This window comes from Triticum aestivum, chromosome 3A (genome assembly GCF_018294505.1).
Source record: "Triticum aestivum cultivar Chinese Spring chromosome 3A, IWGSC CS RefSeq v2.1, whole genome shotgun sequence".
Taxonomy (NCBI): Eukaryota; Viridiplantae; Streptophyta; class Magnoliopsida; order Poales; family Poaceae; genus Triticum; species Triticum aestivum.
In genome coordinates this window covers 568,623,660-568,635,029 of record NC_057800.1, presented here as the reverse complement: position 1 = coordinate 568,635,029, position 11,370 = coordinate 568,623,660, and positions in this window count along the sequence as shown.

Below are 11,370 nucleotides of genomic sequence, written 5' to 3'. Positions count from 1 at the left end.
CAATAAAAATTGCTCTCTAAATATGTATGACTTATTAGTGTGGGAGAAAATAAGCTTTATACGATCATGTGATATGGAAGAAATAAAAGTGACGGACTGCATAATAAAGGTCCATATCACAAGTGGCAATATAAAGTGACGTTCTTTCGCATTAAGATTTTGTGCATCCAACCATAAAAGCGCATGACAACCTCTGCTTCCCTCTGCGAAGGGCCTATCTTTTACTTTTATCTCCTGCCTTACATAAGAGTCATGGTGATCTTCACCCTTCCTTTTTACATTTTATCTTTTGGCAAGCACAACATGTTGGAAAGATCCTTGTATATATGGCTAACTGGATGTGAGTTTTCATGAACTATTATTGTTGACATTACCCTTGAGGTAAAACGTTGGGAGGCAAAACTATACGCCCCTATCTTTCTCTGTGTCCAATTAAAACTCCATACCCATAAGTATTGTGTGAGTGTTAGCAATTGTGAAAGACTATATGATAGTTGAGTATGTGGACTTGCTGAAAAGCTCTTATATATTGACTCTTTCCTATGTTATGATAAATTGCAATTGCTCAATGACTGAGATTATAGTTTGTTAGTTTTCAATGAAGTTTATGATTCATACTTGAAATTGTGATTGAATTGTTACTCTAGCATAAGAGATCATATGACAAGAATTATATAAGTTGATGTTCTAAGAATGATCATGATGCCCTCATGTCCGTATTTTATTTTTATCGACACCTCTATCTCTAAACATGTGGACATCTTTTTCGATTTCGGCTTTCACTTGAGGACAAGCGAGGTCTAAGCTTGGGGGAGTTGATACGTCCATTTTGCATCATGCTTTTATATCGATATTTATTGCATTATGGGCTGTTATTACACATTATGTCACAATACTTATGCCTATTCTCTCTTATTTTACAAGGTTTACATAAAGAGGGAGAATACCGGCAGCTGGGATTCTGGGCTGGAAAAGGAGCAAATATTAGAGACCTACTCTGCACAACTCCAAAAGTCCTAAAACTTCACGGAAGTCATTTTCAGAATATATAAAAAATAATGAGCTCAAGAAGTTCCAGAGGGGGGCCACACCCTGCCCACGAGGGTGGGGGCGTGCCCTACCCCCCTGGGCGCGCCCCCTGACTCGTGGGTCCCCTGGTGGCCCTCTGATGCCCATCTTCTTCTATATGGAGTCTTTCGATGAGGAAAAAATCATAAGCCATCTTTTTGGACGAGACTCCGCCGCCACGAGGCGGAACCTTGGCGGAACCAATCTAGGGCTCTGGCGGAGCTGTTCTGTTGGGGAAACTTCCCTCCGGGAGGAGGAAATCATCGCCAACGATCCTCTCATCGGGAGGGGGGTCAATCTCCATCAACATCTTCACCAGCACCATCTCCTCTCAAACCCTAGTTCATCTCTTGTATCCAATTCTATTCTCTAAGTCCGGGATTGGTACCTGTGTGTTGCTAGTAGTGTTAATTACTCCTTGTAGTTGATGCTAGTTGGTTTATTTGGTGGAAGATCATATGTTCAGATCCTTTATGCATATTAATACCCCTCTGATTATGAACATGAATATGCTTTGTGAGTAGTTACATTTGTTCCTAAGGACATGGGAGAAGTCTTGCTATTAGTAGTCATGTGAATTTGGTATTCGTTCGATATTTTGATGAGATGTATGTTGTCTCTCCTCTAGTGGTGTTATGTGAACGTCGACTACATGACACTTCACCATTATTTGGGCCTAGAGGAAGGCATTGGGAAGTAATAAGTAGATGATGGGTTGCTAGAGTGACAGAAGCTTAAACCCTAGTTTATGCATTGCTTCGTAAAGGGTTGATTTGGATCCACATGTTTCATGCTATGGTTAGGTTTACCTTAATACTTTTGTTGTAGTTGTGGATGCTTGCAATAGAGGTTAATCATAAGTGGGATGCTTGTCCAAGTAAGGATAGCACCCAAGCATCGGTTCACCCACATACTAAATTATCAAAGTACCAAACGCGAATCATATGAACATGATGAAAACTAGCTTGACTATATTCCCATGTGTCCTCGGGAGCGCTTTACATCATATAAGAGTTTGTCCATGCTTGTCCTTTGCTACAACAAGGATTGGGCCACCTTTCTGCACTTTATTTACTTTTGTTACTTGTTGCTTGTTACCAATTATCTTATCACAAAACTATCTGTTACCTATAATTCAGTGCTTGCAGAGAATACCTTGCTAAAAACCGCTTATCATTTCCTTCTGCTCCTCGTTGGGTTTGACACTCTTACTTATCGAAAGGACTATGATAGATCCCCTATACTTGTGGGTCATCAACAGGACAAGGAACACTTGGCGGCGGAGGACGTCAGGATGGCTACAGAGTGGGCGGCTTTCGATGCTCGGGCTCAGCAGCTTCAATCAGAGGCCTTTCGACTCACGATGGATCTGAACACATCAAATGAGGTCATGAGGAGAAGGCATCAGAAGACTTAATCATGTCTGCCTTTGACTTGCGATCCTAGGAACCTCTTCCACACACCCGGGGCAGGTCCCAGCAACCCGCCAGCGGTGAACCGGATTGCAACACCCAGGGCTGGGGCGCCGGTTCAGCCACAGACTATGGAACCACCTCGTGTGAATACTGCTCCACCTCGTTATACACCGACACCACCGGGTCATTTTTCTAACCCTTTGGATAATCTGATCACTGCATCGGCATGTTTGGCGGCTCTCCCAATGGAGGGCGACTCTCCGACGGCGATTGAAATGCGAAGGGTCAGGGAACTTCTTCAAACGGCTCTGGCACAACAGGAGGCATACTCATATAGTCGAGACAGGATTCATTCAACCCCTCGCCCAAGCTGGAGCCCGAGATATAGCAGGCATATGGATTCAGCGGCCGTGTCAAGCAACGCCCAGCGCCATAACCAGCCGCACAGGCATGACCCAGCGCGTGATGGAGCTCTTAACTTGGTTGACCAGGATATGATCCGCCAAGAGGCTGAGCGGGCAATTCAACAGGCAGCTGAGCAGGCGGCTCACCAAGCTTTTCCGGTTTATCCAATGACCACTGTTGAAGCAGGTGTGGCTACAAGAACAGGAGGTGTCCCTTGCTTGGTGCCGACTCTATGTAATGAGCGTTTGCCAAAGGATTTCAAGGGGCCTCGGAAGGAGCCTAATTACACAGTCGACTTACAGCCCGGGGCATGGATTGAAAGTTATGAGATGGCCACAGAATTTCTGGAGGTCAGTGATGCAGCATTGGCTAAATACTTCACTATGATGCTGGATGGAACGGCCCGCACTTGGTTAAAGGGACTGCCACATAATTTCATTGGTTCCTGGGCTGAGTTAATGGCCCGGTTTATTCGGAACTTTAAAGATACATGCAAGCAGCCCATGTCGATTGTGGACTTGACTAATTGCAAGCAAGAGGAAGGTGAGTCCATGGCCCATTGGGTGCGCCGGGGAAAGGAAATAATACATTCATCTGACAAGATGGATGCCGGCTCTGCGGTCTTAATGTTGGAGAAAAATTGCCGTTTTGAACCTCTGAAATAGAAGCTAGGGTGGCTCAAGCGCGATTGTAATGACATGGGCCAGCTGATGGCGGCTCTAGTCAAATATGCCGATTCAGATAGTACCAAAGATCCTGCGTCTGATGAAGAGAAGACAGGGAAGGGAAAGAAGAACGGCAACGCTAAGGGCCTTCAGCATAACTCGACAAATCAAGGAGGTAATAACAAACGTAAGGCTGACAGTAGCTCGGAGTTTGTGGCGAATGCGTAAGGCAACAATCAACTGCGTAAGGGGAGGCCACCTCCTCGGTCAGGCGGGTCAGGTCCCACCCTCGAGCAGTTGCTAAATGAACCCCGTCCAAGACACGGCACCCGGTAGAAGCCGGCCACCCATCTATGGAAAGACTGTACGATCATGAAGGCTTTCAAGAATTCTAACATGTTCAACGGTAATCATGGACCTGGCGGCGGCATAGGCGGTGGCGGTTTTCATGGCCCGGGCGGCAATTCAGGAAGTGGCTGTTTTCATGGCCAGGGCCCTCAAGGTAATCAGGGTGGTTATAATCAGCAATCTGGCCAAGGAGGTCAGTAGGAGCAATCCGGGTTTCAGGGTAACCCAAAGCAGCTAAGTAGTGGGCTGTTGGGGAACGTAGTAATTTCAAAAAAAAAATCCTACGCACACGAAAGATCATGGTGATGCATAGCAATGAGAGGGGAGAGTGTGTCCATGTACCCTCGTAGACCGAAAGCGGAAGCGTTAGCACAACGCGGTTGATGTAGTCGTACGTCTTCATGATCCGACCGATCAAGTACCGAACGTATGGCACCTCCAAGTTCTGCACACGTTCAACTCGATGATGTCCCTCAAACTCCGATCCAGCCGAGCTTTGAGGGATAGTTCCGTCAGCACGACGGCGTGGTGACGATGTTGATGTTCTACCGTTGCAGGGCTTCGCCTAAGCACCACTACGATATTATCGAGGTGGACTATGGTGGAGAGGGGCACCGCACACGGCTAAAAGATCCAAGAGATCAATTCTTGTCTATATGGGGTGCCCCCTGGCCACGTATATAAAGGAGTGGAGGAGGGGGAGAGGGTCGGCCCCTATGGCGCGCCCTGGAGGAGTCCTACTCCCACTGGGAGTAGGATTCCTCCCCTTCCAAGTAATAGGAGTAGGAGACAAGGAAGGGGAAGAGGGAAGAGAAGGAAGGAGGGGGCGCCGCCCCTCCCCCTAGTCCAATTCGGACTAGTCATTGGGGGGGCCTGCCTCTCTCCCTCTCCCCTAAAGCCCAATAAGGCCCATATACTTCTTCCCCCGTATTCCCGTAACTCCCCGGTACTCCCAAAAATACTCGAACCACTAGGAACCTTTCTGATGTTCGAATATAGTCGTCCAATATATCGATCTTTACGTCTCGACCATTTCGAGACTCCTCGTCATGTCCCCGATCTCATCTGGGACTCCGAACTACCTTCGGTACATCAAAACACATGAACTCATAATATAACCGTCATCGAACTTTAAGCGTGCGGACCCTACGGGTTCGAGAACTATGTAGACATGACCGAGACACGTCTCCGGTCAATAACCAATAGCGGAACCTGGATGCTCATATTGGCTCCTACATATTCTACAAAGATCTTTATCGGTCAAACCGCATAACAACATACGTTGTTCCCTTTGTCATCGGTATGTTACTCGCCCGAGATTCGATCATCGGTATCTCAATACCTAGTTCAATCTTGTTACCGGCAAGTCTCTTTACTTGTTCCATAATACATCATCCCGCAACTAACTCATTAGTTGCAATGCTTGCAAGGCTTAAGTGATGTGTATTACCGAGTGGGCCCAGAGATACCTCTCCGACAATCGGAGTGACAAATCCTAATCTCAAAATACGCCAACCCAACAAGTACCTTCAGAGACACCTGTAGAGCACCTTTATAATCACCTAGTTACGTTGTGACGTTTGGTAGCACACAAAGTGTTCCTCCGGTAAACGGGAGTTGCATAATCTCATAGTCATAGGAACATGTATAAGTCATGAAGAAAGCAATAGCAACAAACTGAACATTAGCAACAAACTAAACGATCAAGTGCCAAGCTAATGGAATGGGTCAAGTCAATCACAACATTCTCCTAATGATGTGATCCCGTTAATCAAATGACAACTCTTTGTCTATGGCTAGGAAACATAACCATCTTTGATCAACGAGCTAGTCAAGTAGAGGCATACTAGTGACACTCTGTTTGTCTATGTATTCACACATGTATCATGTTTCCGGTTAATACAATTCTAGCATGAACTAATAAACATTTATCATGATATAAGGAAATAAATAATAACTTTATTATTTCCTCTAGGGCATATTTCCTTCAGTATCCCACTTGCACTAGAGTCAATAATCTAGTTCACATCTTTATGTGATTAGTTCACATCTCCATGTGACTAATACCCAAAGGGTTTACTAGAGTCTATAATCTAGTTCACATCGCTATGTGATTAACACCCAAAGAGTGATCATGTTTTGCTTGTGAGAGAAGTTTACTCTATGGGTCTGCAACATTCAGATCCTATTTTGCAAATTTCTATGTCTACAATGCTCTGCACGGAGCTACTCTAGCTAATTGCTCCTACTTTCAATATGTATCCAGATTGAGACTTAGAGTCATCTAGATCGATGTAAAAAGATTGCATCGATGTAACTCTTTACGACGAACTCTTTTATCACCTCCATAACCGAGAAATATTTCCTTAGTCCTTTAAGGATAATTTTGACCGTTGTCCAGTGATCTACTCCTAGATCACTATTGTACTCCCTTGCCAGAAGGATGCTAAGGTATACAATAGGACTGGTAAACAGCATAGCATACTTTATAGAACCTATGACTGAGGCATAGGGAATGACTTATCATTCTCTTTTTATTTTCTGCTGTGGCCGGGTTTTGAGTCTTTACTCAACTTCACACCTTGCAACACAGGCAAGAACTCCTTCTTTGATTGTTCCATTTTGAACTACTTCAAAAATCTTGTCAAGCTATGTACTAATTGAAATAACTTATCAAGCGTCTTGATATATCTCTATAGATCTTGATGCTCAATGTGTAAGCAGCTTCACCGAGGTCTTTCTTTGAAAAACTCCTTTCAAATACTCTTTTATGCTTTCCACCAAATTCTACATTCTTTCCGATCAACAATATGTCATTCACATATACTTATCAGAAATGTTGTAGTGCTCCCACTCACTTTCTTGTAAATACAGGCTTCACCGCAAGTCTGTATAAAACCATATACTTTGATCACTTTATCAAAGCATATATTCCAACTCTGAGATGCTTGCACCAGTCCATAGATGGATCGCTGGAGCTTGCTCACTTTGTTAGCACCTTTAGGGTCGACAAAACCTTCTGGTTGCATCATATACAACTCTTCTTTTTACGAAATCCATGAAGGAATACAGTTTTGACATCCATTTGCCAGATTTCATAAAATGCGACAACTGCTAACATGATTCGGACAGACTTTTAAGTATCGATACGAGTGAGAAAATCTCATCGTAGTCAACACCTTGAACTTGTTGAAAACACTTTGCGACAATTCGAGCTTTGTAGATAGTAACACTACTATCAGCGTCCGTCTTCCTCTTGAAGATCCATTTATTCTTAATGACTCACCGATCATCGGGCAAGTCAATCAAAGTCCATACTTTCTTCTCATACATGGATCCAATCTCAGATTTCATGGCCTCAAGCCATTTCGTGGAATCTGGGCTCATCATCGCTTCCTCATAGTTCGTAGGTTCGTCATGGTCAATTAACATGACCTCCAGAACAGGATTACCGTACCACTCTAGTGCAGATCTCACTCTGGTTGACCTATGAGATTCGGTAGTAACTTGATCTGAAGTTACATGATCATCATCATTAGCTTCCTCACTAATTGGTGTAGGAGTCACAGAAACAGATTTATGTGATGATCTACTTTCCAATAAGGGAGTAGGTACAGTTACCTCATCAAGTTCTACTTTCCTGCCACTCACTTCTTTCGAGAGAAACTCCTTCTCTATAAAGGATCCATTCTCAGCAACGAATGTCTTGCCTTTGGATCTGTGATAGAAGGCCAACTGTCTCCTTTGGGTATCCTATGAAGACACATTTCTCCGATTTGGGTTTGAACTTATCAGGATGAAACTTTTCTTATAAGCATTGCAACCCCAAACTTTAAGAAACAACAACTTTGGTTTCTTGCCAAACCACGGTTCATACGGTGTCGTCTCAACGGATTTAGATGGTGCCCTTTTTTTAACATGAATGCAGGTGTGTCTAATGCATAACCCCAAAACTATAGTGGTTAATCGATAAGAAACATCATAGATTGCACTATATCCAATAATAGTACGGTTATGATGTTCGGACACACCATTATGATGTGGTGTTCTAGGTGGCACGATTTTGTGAAACTATTCCACATTGGTTTGATTGAAGACCAAACTCGTAACTCAAATATTTGTCTCTGCGATCAGATCGTAGAAACTTTATTTTCTTGTCACGATGATTTTCCACTTCACTCTGAAGTTCTTTGAACTTTTCAAATGTTTCAGACTTATGTTTCATCAAGTAGATATACCCATATCTGCTCAAATCATCTGTGAAGGTCAGAAAATAACGATACCCGCCGTGAGCCTCAACACTCATCGGATTGCATACATCAGTATGTATTATTTCCAATAAGTGAGTTACTCGCTCCATTGTTCCGGAGAACAGAGTCTTAGTTATCTTGCCCATGAGGCATGGTTCACAAGCATCAAAATGATTCATAATCAAGTGATTCCAAAAGCCGATCAGCATGGAGTTTCTTCATGCGCTTTACACCAATATGACCTAAACGGCAGTGCCACAAATAAGTTACACTATCATTATTAACTTTTCATCTTTTGGCTTCAATATTATGAATATGTGTATCACTACGATCGAGATCCAACGAACCATTTTCATTGGGTGTATGACCATAGAAGGTTTTATTCATGTAAACAGAACAACAATTATTCTCTAACTTAAATGAATAACCGTTTTGCAATAACCATGATCAAATCATATTCACGCTCAACGCAAACACCAAATAACATTTAGGTTTAACACTAATCCCGAAAGTATAGGGAGTGTGCGATGATGATCATATCAATCTTGGAACCACTTCCAACACAGATCGTCACTTCACCCTTAACTAGTCTCTGTTCATTCCGCAACTCCTGTTTCGAGTTACTACTCTTAGCAACTGAACTAGTATCAAATACCGAGGGGTTGCTATAAACACTAGTAAAGTACACATCAATAACATGCATATCAAATAGCATTGTTCACTTTGCCATCCTTCTTATCCACCAAATACTTGGGGCAGTTCCGCTTCCAGTGACCGGTCCCTTTGCAGTAGAAGCACTTAGTCTCAGGCTTAGGTCCAGACTTGGGCTTCTTCACTTGAGCAGCAACTTGCTTGCCGTTCTTCTTGAAGTTCCCTTTCTTTCCCTTTTCCCTTTTCTTGAAACTAGTGGTGTTGTTAATCATCACACTTGATGCTCTTTCTTGATTTCTACCTTCATCGATTTCATCATCATGAAAAGCTCGGGAATCGTTTTCGTCATCCCTTGCATACTATAGTTCATCACGAAGTTCTACTAACTTGGTGATGGTGACTAGAGAATTCTATGAATCACTATTTTATCTGGAAGATTAACCCCCACTTGATTCAAGCGATTGTAGTACCCAGACAATCTGAACACATGCTTACTGCTTGAGCTATTCTCCTCCATCTTTTAGCTATAGAACTTGTTGGAGACTTCATATCTCTCAACTCGGGTATTTGCTTGAAATATTAACTTCAACTCCTGGAACATCTCATATGATCCATGACGTTCAAAACATCTTTGAAGTCCCGATTCTAAGATGTTAAGCATGGTGCACTAAACTATCAAGTAGTTATCATATTGAGCTACCCAAACGTTCATGACGTCTGCATCTACTCCTGCAATAGGTCTGTCACCTAGCGGTGCATCAAGGACATAATTCTTCTGTGCAGCAATGAGGACAATCCTCAGATCACGGATCCAATCCGCATCATTGCTACTAACATTTTTCAACATAGTTTTTTTCTAGGAACACAATAAATGGGGAGCAACATCGCGAGCTATTCATCTACAACATAGATATGCTAATACTACCAGGACTAAGTTCATGATAAATTAAAGTTCAATTAATCATATTACTTAAGAACTCCCACTTAGATAGAAATCCCTCTAATCATATAAGTGATCACGTGATCCAAATCAACTAAACCATGTCCGATCATCACGTGAGATGGAGTAGTTTTCAATGGTGAACATCACTATGTTGATCATATCATCTATATGATTCACGCTCGACCTTTCGGTCTTAGTGTTCCGAGGCCATATCTGAATATGGTAGGCTCGTCAAGTTTAACCTGAGTATTCCGCGTGTGCAACTGTTTTGCACCCATTGTATTTGAACGTAGAGCCTATCACACCCGATCATCACGTGGTGTCTCGGCACGGAGAACTTTCGCAACGGTGCATACTCAGGGAGAACACTTATACCTTGAAATTTAGTGAGAGATCATCTTATAAAGCTACCGCCGAACTAAGCAAGATAAGATGTATAAAAGATAAACATCACATGCAATCATAATATGTGACATGATATGGCCATCATCATCTTGTGCCTTTGATCTCCATCTCCAAAGCATCGTCATGATCTCCATCGTCACCGGCATGACACCATGATCTCCATCATCTTGATCTATATCAATGTGTCATCACATGGTTGTCTCGCCAACTATTGCTCTTGCAACTATTGCTATCGCATAGCGATAAAGTAAAGCAATTATTTGGCGCTTGCATCTTATGCAATAGAAAGACAACCAAAAGGCTTTTGCCAGTTGCCGATAACTTCAACAGAACATGATCATCTCATACAACAACTTATATCTCATCACGTCTTGACCATATCACATCACAACATGCCCTGCAAAAACAAGTTAGACGTCCTCTACTTTGTTGTTGCAAGTTTTACGTGGCTGCTACGGGCTGAGCAAGAACCGTTCTTACCTACGCATCAAAACCACAACGATATTTCATCAAGTTAGTGCTGTTTTAACCTTCAACAAGGACCGGGCGTAGTCACGCTCGGTTCAACTAAAGTTGGAGAAACTGACACCCACTAGCCACCTGTGTGCAAAGCACGTCGGTAGAACCAGTCTTGCGTAAGCGTACGGGTAATGTCGGTCCGGGCCGCTTCATCCAACAATACCGCCGAACCAAAGTATGACATGCTGGTAAGCAGTATGACTTGTATCGCCCACAACTCACTTGTGTTCTACTCGTGCATATAACATCTACGCATAAAACCAGGCTCGGATGCCGCTGTTGGGGAACGTAGTAATTTCAAAAAAAATCCTACGCACATGCAAGATCATGGTGATGCATAGCAACGAGAGGGGAGAGTGTGGCCACGTACCCTCGTAGACTGAAAGCGGAAGCGTTAGCACAACACGGTTGATGTAGTCGTATGTCTTCACGATCCGACCGATCAAGTACCGAACGTACGGCACCTCCGAGTTCTGCACATGTTCAACACGATGACGTCCCTCAAACTCCGATCCAGCCAAGCTTTGAGAGAGAGTTCCGTCAGCACGACGGCGTGGTGATGATGTCGATGTTCTACCGTTGCAGGGCTTCGCCTAAACACCGCTACGATATTATCGAGGTGGACTATGGTGGAGAGGGGCACCGCACACGGCTAAAAGATCCAAGAGATCAATTGTTGTCTCTATGGGGTGCCCCCTGGC